The following is a 10,730-nucleotide window of genomic DNA, read 5'->3' on the forward strand; positions in this document are numbered from 1 at the left end:
TCTCATACATATTAATACTTTACAAAAAGACAAAAGCCGCAGAGTTACAAAGCACATACCAGTATAGCTAAAATTGGACAGTTGGCTGGCAGCATGGGCATGATAGAGCACTACAGGTGTGCTCACCCTCCTCTGCAATTCTCACTAAAGAACAATCAAAAGTTGCACATTTTTGTCAAAGAAACTCTGTTCAGATCTTTCCAGAATATTTTAAGTAAGGAACTTTGCCCTACAGCCTTTCTACCACTTTTCTCTGCCAAATTAGATGCATGATAGTTATGACTGTCCAAGGATATAAATTAATTTCTAGATAAATGAAAAAAAAAAAAAAAAAAAAAAAGTCTTAAGGTGAATTAGAGGGAAATTTACAAGGAAGGATATGCTCCAGTTTTGTTAGAAAAGGCATAATTAATGAAAACTGAAAGGTAAAATCTTCTAAAACTGAGAAAGAAAAGGTACTTTTGAATTCCAGAAAGAATGAATTCATGGTAAGCCCATATGGCAGATTATATTAATATCTTATCAACTTTGATGTGAGCAGAAGCGTGTGAGAGGATGTCAGTGCAAAAACACAGGTGACCCTGATCAGTGTTCTTGCTAACAGCCCAAGTATGCGTGTGGATATGGAAGGTGAATAATTGCCCCGTAAGTCCCTGCAGGATCATTTCAAGGACCTGCTTAATTCTATGAAGGCTTAGTTAGAATCAGACAAGTAAGCTTTCATTTTGTTATAGTAAAAAATTTCATCTGATTTGAGGAACAAAAACTTGTAACAATCCCACATAGAGAAAAGCCAGAAAATGTCCAAGTGGAGACTTGTGGTTAAATAAACTCAAACATCAAACACACTCACATAAAACAAGATGTATGTAAAGATGAGTAATGAACAGATAAGGTTTTTTTGCTTTATACAAAACTCATGAAGAGTTCATTAAGCAATAAACAAAATTACAGTGCTGGAGCAGATTGAGCAGAAGTCATTCATTTCTCACTAAAAGCATGAAAGGCCTAAATCCTTTTTGAAAGCTAATTCAGATAGTCCTCTTTTTGGAGAAATGAAGCCAGAAGCTAGGTTAGGACAAAAGAACGTGTCTGTCTTCTCTCTTTTGACCATCTGCCATCCTCTGTTTGCCAATGAACACCTACCTCAATTTTGCCAAAAAGAGCAATTCATTTGCTCAGTACAAAAGAATATTTTTGCACATTTTTATAGACTTTCTGAAATGCCAGCTAGCAAGACCATCAGTCAGTGCAAAAATTATCATACGTGCTCCAATGACTAAGCTTATTACTGTGTATACCTGTTAAAATGATTTCAAACTGCAGCACAGCTGTTGCATTATTGAACAAAACCTTATGATTTACTTCCACACCACGTGATATAGCCTTAGGGAAAAATATCTATTGGTTGTAATCTTTATATGAACCTCTAAGTCTAGTGGACTTAATTCTTTTCACATAAGAAAGGGAAAGTAGAGGTAAGATCTAAATGGTCAGTGTGGAAATAGAAGAGGATATAAAGGATCAGAAGGCAGTGAGGGGTGGCGATGAGCAACGTGGGCCTAATTGGCATCTGGGAATTTTGTGAGGAATAACACCTGTGACAGAGATATGATTAATAAGAAGCAACACAAAACGGACTGCCGTCCGTTTGGCCCAAGCCAGAAACAAAAGCTAAGTAACCACAGCTTTAGAAAAATGAAGCCTGTACAGATAGTCATGTCTGAGTGGGTTGACAGATGCTCAATAACTGGAGGAAAACTGCTGTTTTGACCCTACAGTGGAAAATGACTGTTTCTTTGACAACTAGGTCACAGATGTCAATGCATTGTTCATGCACTCTGTATACCAATTTACTTTTCCCTCTCTTTAAAAAACCCACAATTTGATTTGAGGTCGTGGTTGTTTTCAGAGACCAGGAAACATCTACCATCGCCAGACTAAAACCACAGGCCACCCAGAGAGTGCAGTTCTCAGCGAGCATTTTGTTGGTGAAATCCTAAGATATTATAATTCCAGAAATAACCCCATTTCAAAGCCTTTAAACCGTGCATATATGACTAAAACCTTGTATCTAATCTGCTATTCTTTCACTTAGAGATTGCACGTGCCAAAAAGAGCAGCTGTAATCTGTAGTCTTTGTGATAATGAATTTATTCCAGTGATGTTGGATTAAACATAAAGATCAGAAAAATATGCAAGCAGGTTATGCATAAGATTAAGCAACTGGAACCTATACATTATCCTTTTATACCAGGAATCTTGGAGTCCTTGTTCTTAAAACAAGAAGAAAGCAGACCAGGATAAGCTGGGCTCAGCCAATCTGAGACATTGTAGCTTCATCCTGTTCACCAGAGACCAAATGATGCTGCCTGTACTTCCACACTTCAGATCTCTTAGATGTCTAGCTCTTATAAACCCAAATCCCTATCAGGTTTGCAAGCTCTGTCTTGCCAGCATAATAAATAGACACTTGGATTGCTTATAGCACTGTAGTGCTGCCTCTGCAAGAGGTACAAATCTTACAGGTTGGACAGTGGATGAGGCTGGTAAAGACACCCATGAGGAGATGTTCTTATTCAAAGTCCAAGTAGTCAGAAGGCAAAGAAGAGTGTCATTGTATGAGAAATTCCATTACAGTTTTTCCTCCATGTAGAAGATAAGTAATTTCACTGATAGATTTTACTAGACTGAAAAAAACACAAAATAGTTTTCTCAGTGTTAAGATAGCTAAGACACTCCAAACAATGTTCATAAGCAACTTCAGTGATACAGTTTGTCATGGCATTTTTTGCATTTTGTTATGCATTTTGTTAAATTTTGTCAGTGATTGGTCTTGCTTTCTTTCCTTATCATTCAAGGGCAATATTGGAAGTGAAAAATTTTATTTTTAATTATTTCTCCCCAGTAAAACATTTTGCTATGGAAATATTGCTTTCAGTATAACTCAGATTTCACTTCCTCTGTGTATTTTGTAATTAAATTTGCTGAGTGAATGTGACCACTGTGCAAAGGTTAACAAGTAGAGGTTTCTACGAGGAGATGGAGCGATGCAAACAGCTTTGCACTGCAGGGCTAAGCTGAAGAAAAAACCATCATGAGCTAATGATTCCAAGATGCACAACATAAGCTTCCTCTGTCCTCTATTGTATGGGTTTCAGTCATTGAACTCACTCTTTTCTTGAGGGCAAAGGGACAAGACAGCACCAGTAGCAACAGAAAAGGCCATCAAAATCCACTCTTCCATTCATGAATTTTATATCTAGTGCATCAAAAAGAGAAGATTAAATTGCACAGTCTGCTGCTGACCTGATGAACTGTTCAATTTTCTAGATTCTTGTTACTAAGTACGTGGTTGTCATGCTCAGGTGCCATACAAAATATGTTTCTGAAGAGCACGAGTATCTCCAAATGCTTGTTGGGCACAACTCTTTTTAATCCTTTTTTTCTTGAACCTGCCTTCATTTCTTGAACTTTCTTTAAAATAACGTTAAATTTGTGTTGCAAGGCACTTAAATTGATTTGATTTTAAGCACCTTCAGGCACAGGAAGGAACAGTGTTCGATTTTGTAAGGTCCTACTACCACGTTTCTCTCTCTGCTGCCCCGACACTTTGAAAAGAGATGATAAAAAATAATTTGTTTCACTTCCACAGCTCTAGTTCTATTAAAAATGAATGGTTTTCATTATTATCCAATAAAATGGAATATTTAATTTCTAGTAAAATGTAACAGGCTGTATCTTAACTCGTTTTGCTCTCTTTTGTTATTGAAATGGAAATATACAATATACCCTTCACTCTAAGTAGAAATATTTGCTTGAGTTTGTTTCAAAACTGAAAAAAAAAAAAACAAAAAAACCACCAATATTTATTGTAGGACAATCTGCACTGTCTGCTGGCAATGGAAAGTGAAAAGTACATACAATTTGGTATATAAAGCACTGGCCTACTGTTGAAACATTTGGAGAACTTGGATAAAAATTATGTGCTCGAGACCTATCATTTATTATGATTATTAAGCAAAGTTAAGTTTGACTCTCAAGCACGATGCATCCCTTTGCTGAGTGCACTGGAGAAGTAGACTCTTTATAATTTTAAGGATTAGACAAAAAAACAATAATCAGATCATTTGCTGAAATCCATCCATGTAATAAATGTCCTGCTCCAATGTTTTCTGCATCACATCTATAATTACAAAATAAATAGGAACTTGTGTACACCCCTCTTAGAATAGCAAAATGGCTGGATGATGAAAAACTAGTTTGCTGACTCAAATCCTAGAATTTTTCCAGTTTTGCAATATGTGACAGCTTTTACTCATATTTGAAATGTCCTTTGATAAGTGTTTTTTTCACCTCACATAAAATGTGTGAGAAAGCTGCAACCCATAAAGAGAAACATTTGGAAAAGAATGCAGCATTTTTCTTTCATTACTGACCCCATGCAATATATTATTTATTATACTATATTTTCAAATGAGGCAAAATTTCCACTCTGAGAGCAAATCAGTGCAATCTGTCTTGAGATGATCAAATACACATTCTAAATAACTAACAGAGAATGTTTCCAAACATTTAACAGTTCTGAAACACAGCTGTGAAATTGTTCCTTTATAGATCAATATGATATTTACCAACATCTTCCAAATGAACAAAACAGCCTGAATTAGCCCATGACAGGGGGGTTGAAGCTAGATGATCTTCAAGGTCTCTTCCAATCCATGCAATTCCATGTCTCTGTTGGAATACATTGGAATTTAAACCAAAAACATGATTTAGACGGCTCAAGTGTCATCCCAGCCAAACAGTTTTGCATCAGCCTGTCATTTAAGTCCTCCAGACACAAGGGTCCTCCAAGCAAAAAGCATCATAGAACCACTGTCACAGCAGACTACAGTAATTAATGTACCTGTCTGCAGTACATCTGTGAAATAAGTAATTGCCATTATTTCTTTTATAAACAAGAAGCAGACAGCAGCAGGATAATATGAGAGCAAATCTCTCAAGCTATATTCCCTAGACTTTCCTTGTCCTCACAGTCTTAATCCTCCTTTGCTGGACATCAGATGAGACCACACTAGTTGCAGATCTGCTTAAGTCAGGACTGTAATCACTCACTATATTCAGATTGAGTCTGATTGCTTTCAGTGATCTAGAAATTTTATTCCTTTTGCAAGAAAGAACTAAACTTTGGCTAGTTTGCAAATATTTAAGAGCTCTCATCAAAATTACTACAAATCAAAGGCTGTTAGAAGTAGCAGAGCAGAAAGCAATGGGGACCCTACTTAGTAATGCTAGAGGCTGACATTTCATTAGATTCATGACTCATTCCTGGCACATGATAACCATAGAAGGAAGGCAATTACTGTTCATCTCAAAATTCAGTAATGTACTAAACTACCTTGTAAAGAATATATTCCTTTTTAATCATAAACTCATAGAAATCAGTTAGTTGCTAGCCAGAAACATGGAAGAAAAGAGTTTTCAACAAGACAAAAGAATTATCAAGTTCTCCTCCATGCATAGGAGTGTTTCACTGTTATTTCACTAATTTGTCCTACTCAAAAAATATAACAATATGAAAATCTCAAAGACACAGATCAAATGGATATATACAGGCAGCCCAACATTCGAAAATTGTACCATTTTTTTTGGTTGATGTTTCATTTATTCTCAGTTGTTATTCTTAACAACTGTCACTTGTGTCTTTGCTGTCATACTCTAATAATAAATTTTCCAACTTAATTGTCTCCTATATGCATACTTACACACACACACACACACACACACACAAAAAAACACCTGTGTTTTTTTCCTTATATATTATGTAAGGAATTCTATTTCCTTATATATGGTTCCTTATTAACACCCATCAAAGTGTACAAATGCTAACTATTCACAAAGATATCATTTTAATTATAAAGCACGCTGCAGCCCCAACAGAGAGATGCTGTAAAAGTCAATGTCAGGTTATTACTGATGGAAAATAAAAATTAAATGATTTCATCTAGTTTCCAGCGTAGAAGAAATCCTCTATCTTTTATGACAGAAATTGCATCGAGGTAATATCTTCATTACAAAAGAATCATTAAAAATGAATAAAAGGCTGGCTTATAATTGTGATGATATATTAAGAACTTGAAATAAAGCAGAGTATTTGCTATAGCTTACACAGTAAGAACAGATTAAAGACAACACCTCATTTACTTTGCTCACTTTGCACTGGATAGGAGTAGTATGTGTTCAAAGGGCCCATTAGTGTCTCCTGTGATCTTACTTCGAAAGGACCTTTAAATGTCACCTAATCCAAATCCCCTGCAATGAACAGGGACATGTACAGATTGATCAGTTGTTCAGAGCCCTGTCCAGTCTGACCTTGATGGGCATGTAACACCTTTCTGGGCAACATGTGCAAGTTCCTCACTGCCCTTATTGAAAAAAACAAATATTGAAAAAACAATAATTCCTTATGTTCATTCTAAATCTTCTCTCACTTTTAGTTTGAAACCATTCATTTTGTCCTATCTAGTCTTGTCTCCTTCTTTCTTCTCTCCCCCCTTTAGATACTGAAAGGCCACTATTGGGTCTCCCTTAGCCTTCTCTTCTTCAGGCTTAACACCTTCAGATCTCTCAGCCTGTCCGTGTAGGGGAAATGTTCCAACATTTTTGTAGCCCTCTCTGGATGCACTCCAATAGATCCATGTCTCTCCTGTGCTGATTCCTCATCTGGATGAAGTCCCGCAGATGAGGTCTAATCAGCACAAAGAGGGGCAGGATCACCTCTCTCAACCTGCTGGCCACACTTCTTTTGATGCAGCCCAGGATATGGTTGGCTTTCTGGGCTGTGATGGCACATTGCTGGCTCATGTCCAGCTTGCCATTCACCAGCTTGCCATCCACCCTGAAATCCTTTTTGGCAGGACTGGGATGAATCACTTTGTCCCCCAGCTTGTATTGATAGTGGGGATTGCCACAACCCAGATGCAAGACCTGGCACTTTGTTTTCTTGAACCTCATGAGGTTCACCAGGACCCACTGGTCAAGCTTGTCTAGGTCTCTGTGGATGGCGTTCCATACGTGGGGAGTGTTGACTGCACCACACAGCTTGGTGTCATCTGCAAGCTTGCTGACGATGCACTTGATCCCACTGTCGATGTCATTGATGAAGATATTAAAGAGCATCAGTTCCAATACTGACCCCTGAGAGACCACTTATCAATGATCTCCATCCAGACATTGAGCTATTAAAACTAATAGACATCTGAAAACTCACAATAACAATTGCCTTAAAAGATATAATTCATTATCTTTGTGTCCATACACAATACAGGATAGGGAAAAGCCAATTTCCAGAAAATTTGCTTTATATTTTGTTTATCCATAATATATTTACACTCCACTCAACAGAGCAACTTTGAGGCTTTAAAAAATCAGGTTGATATTTAGAAAGAACAGAACTAATCACAGAAAGTTGGAAAAGATCCTTAATTTTATGATGTCCAACCATTGACCTTGCACTACCAAGACCACCACTAGACTTGTCCATTTTGAAGTGTCATGACCACATGTCCATTTTCATGGAGAGAATGGTCAAACATTGGAAATATATGCCTAGGGAATGGGGACATGTGGACATGGCGCTCATGGGTGCCTATATTAGTGATTTCCATTTCTATCTTCAAGTGTTATCTCAGTTTGTCACCGTTTTCAAAATGTCTTTTATCTAAGTGGAATCTTTTATCTTGAAAGTCTGTGTCTAAATGAATGCAGCCTTCTTCCAAGTAGAACTTGAACCAGCATGTCAGGAAATTACAAAGAATAGACACTGATGCCTTTATTAGTTCCTCTTTCATGTAGAATATCTTCAGCAATGTGGTCAGTCATTCAAACACATTCAAACATCATTCAAACATAGCAAAGACACAGAGGTTCCACATTACTTGCAAGCTTTTTGAAAACAAGCTGCAGGAAAAAATAATCGAAATATTCTTTCACTCCTGGAGAAAAAGCTCAACTATAGAGAAACAGTGAACCACTTGGAAAAAGGTTCTGCTACTCATTGCATTTCTTCTCTCAAAAACTGGCTTAGGCTGTTTCCTGAATCCTTCTGCACTCACTTCCGTGTACATACTCTGTTCAGATAAGTTTAATGGCTGTATATCCTTCCAGTACTTGAAGGGAGCGTATAAACGGGAGGGGGAATGACTGTTTACTTGCGCTGATAGTGACAGGAGAGTGAATGGTTTTAAATAAGACAGGGGAGATTTAGGTTGGATATTAGGAGGAAGTATTTCACACAGAAGGTGGTGAGGCACTGGAACAGGTTGCCTATGGAGGTTGTGGATGCCCCCTGGAGGCATTCAAGGCCAGGCTGGTCTGGTGGTTGGTGACCCTGCACATAGCAAGGGGGTTGAAACTAGATGATCGTCATGGTCCTTTTCAACCTACGCCATTCTGTGATTCTATGATATCAACCTGTGAACTTATTTGTTTTTTATCCCACACACAGCTGAAAGTTTTGCCACATGACAAAAAAATGAAAGAAGCAAATGAGGAAGTAATGCAAGGTTTTCAAAGAATTAAGGAAGCATGTTTTCATATAAATTTTAAAGAAGCCTGTCATAGAAGGGGTCTACAGTTGCTAAAGATGTGCAAGTGAAATGGAGAATGAAAAAATACTAACAATTTGAGCTTAGTATCCTCATCAGAGCTCCAGACAAGTGAAATAGTTTCTACTTTTAGAAAGAAAGAGAAAATAGAATAAAGAAAGTGAGGCACAGAATAAAAAAAGATTTAAAAGGATGTTCCCTATTATGAGCACTCCAGGGTTGACCTTATTTCTCCTAGTTAGCAACAAATGTCAGTAGTGCTTAATAATAGTCCCCAAATTCTTTGAGATTTTGCAGTGCAACGCTTGAAAAATATGTCTTGTGAGGTAGCATTATATTACATGACAAAATATTTTAACACAATGAAAAGTAAAACAAAAATGATTGTAAGATAACTCTACTGAAAATTACGCATAGCAAAGGCAATAATTTTAACACAACTATTCCAAATAGTAAAGATGACTATTTATTTATTTATTTATTTATTTATTTATTTATTTATTTATTTATTTATTTATTTTTCACAACATATCTAATACTAATTGGTGACAACTTTTGCTGCGGTGTTTCCCAATAATTTTTTTCATTCCAGAACATAGTTGAGTAGAAAGTCAACTTTGGAAGAAGACTTCTTTTCTTAAAATGAAAAAGGAAAAAATGAAAAAGAGAGGGAATATTTTTGAACTCTGTGTCATGATTGCATTGCCCTCTTCTTTAGGATAAACAAGTTTACTTCGAGTATATATGGTGCTCTCATTAAAAATAAAGATTAATGTGGAGACTGGAAGACCTGAGGCAGAACTGTGCTTTGGCAGCATCCTGCCTTATGATGAAGAAAAGAAGCCACCAGACAGCTTCCGTGACAGAACTCCAAAAATAAAAAATAATAATAATTAAAAACGTTCTTTCACCTCTTCCAGAAATATCTACTCCTTCTGAATTACGCCTGAAGCATAATGTGGACCACTATAGAAGCCTTCACTCCTGTTATCTCGATTCAAAGAAAATATTTTTGTGTGGTTGCAGTGCTGTCTTCAAAAACAATTTGTACCTGATTCTGTATTTTCTGTTTTGAATGGGTTAAAAAAAGAAGTAAAGTGACTGCAGTATTATATGTAATTGCCTTAATTCACAGTAAGAAGCCATTCATCTCAGAAATCTGAAGCTCAGAAAATTGGCTGAAATAAAGTTGACTGTGAGCTAAACTGCAGTGTGTGATGGATGCTACAGAGCTCTAACCATAGCAACCTTGCCATCTCCTTCAACAGCACTTGACAAAACCTTACAGAAGGCTAAACCCAATTATTTTAATTCACATGGGTAGTCACTCTTGAACTCTAAAGAGAAATCTGTGAGTGAAAAAAACAGGATTTGATTGTGACCAAAACCGAGCAACTATTTTGTGACAGACTACTCTGTACAGGCATTTGGTGTTTCCATGATTGAACACACACAGGTTATTGTTGTAATGTGTCAAATTTATGTTTAAGCTCCTACTGCAGGTAAACAAGGACAACAGATAAAATAGTTTATGCTGAATAAAAATTCAGTACTTCTGTGCAATTAGCTTTTTGCTCTTCTCACCAACAAAATTAATTCATCTGAAACCAAGGAAACTGAATTTTATTTTCAGTTCTTATAATAAACATAAAACACCCCTTTAAGGTAGATAAAATTTAAATACTTACTTAATTGGTGGGGAACTCAGTCACTTCTAAATTATCAGAGCACAGTAGGCTACAGAGAAGAAAATCTAAATATTTAAAGATCTTACTATATTCAATAAGATATCCAGATATGTCTAAATAAGCAGGATGTCTCTTCAGAACACTAACATTCTGTTTGGAGAGTTACTGGTTACACCAGTTATTGAAGCTGTGCTGTTATGTCTCTAGTGCGTACTGAGAGTCCAGAGACTTCCCCACATGAAACCATGTTAGAGTTGGCAAAGAAAATAATAGGGTATTTTGTGCCTTTTTTTGTCTTCAAATATAGTTTTGGCAATCACCAAGGAGTATCCTGTTTTGGTTTTTGTTCTTTTTCATCTAAGCCAATAGGAACTTTGAGCTTGCAATAAGACAGATTTTAACTTAACATTGGAATCACTGTTATCCAGTTAAG

Source organism: Meleagris gallopavo, chromosome Z (genome assembly GCF_905368555.1).
Source record: "Meleagris gallopavo chromosome Z, MGAL_WU_HG_1.1, whole genome shotgun sequence".
NCBI lineage: Eukaryota > Metazoa > Chordata > Aves > Galliformes > Phasianidae > Meleagris > Meleagris gallopavo.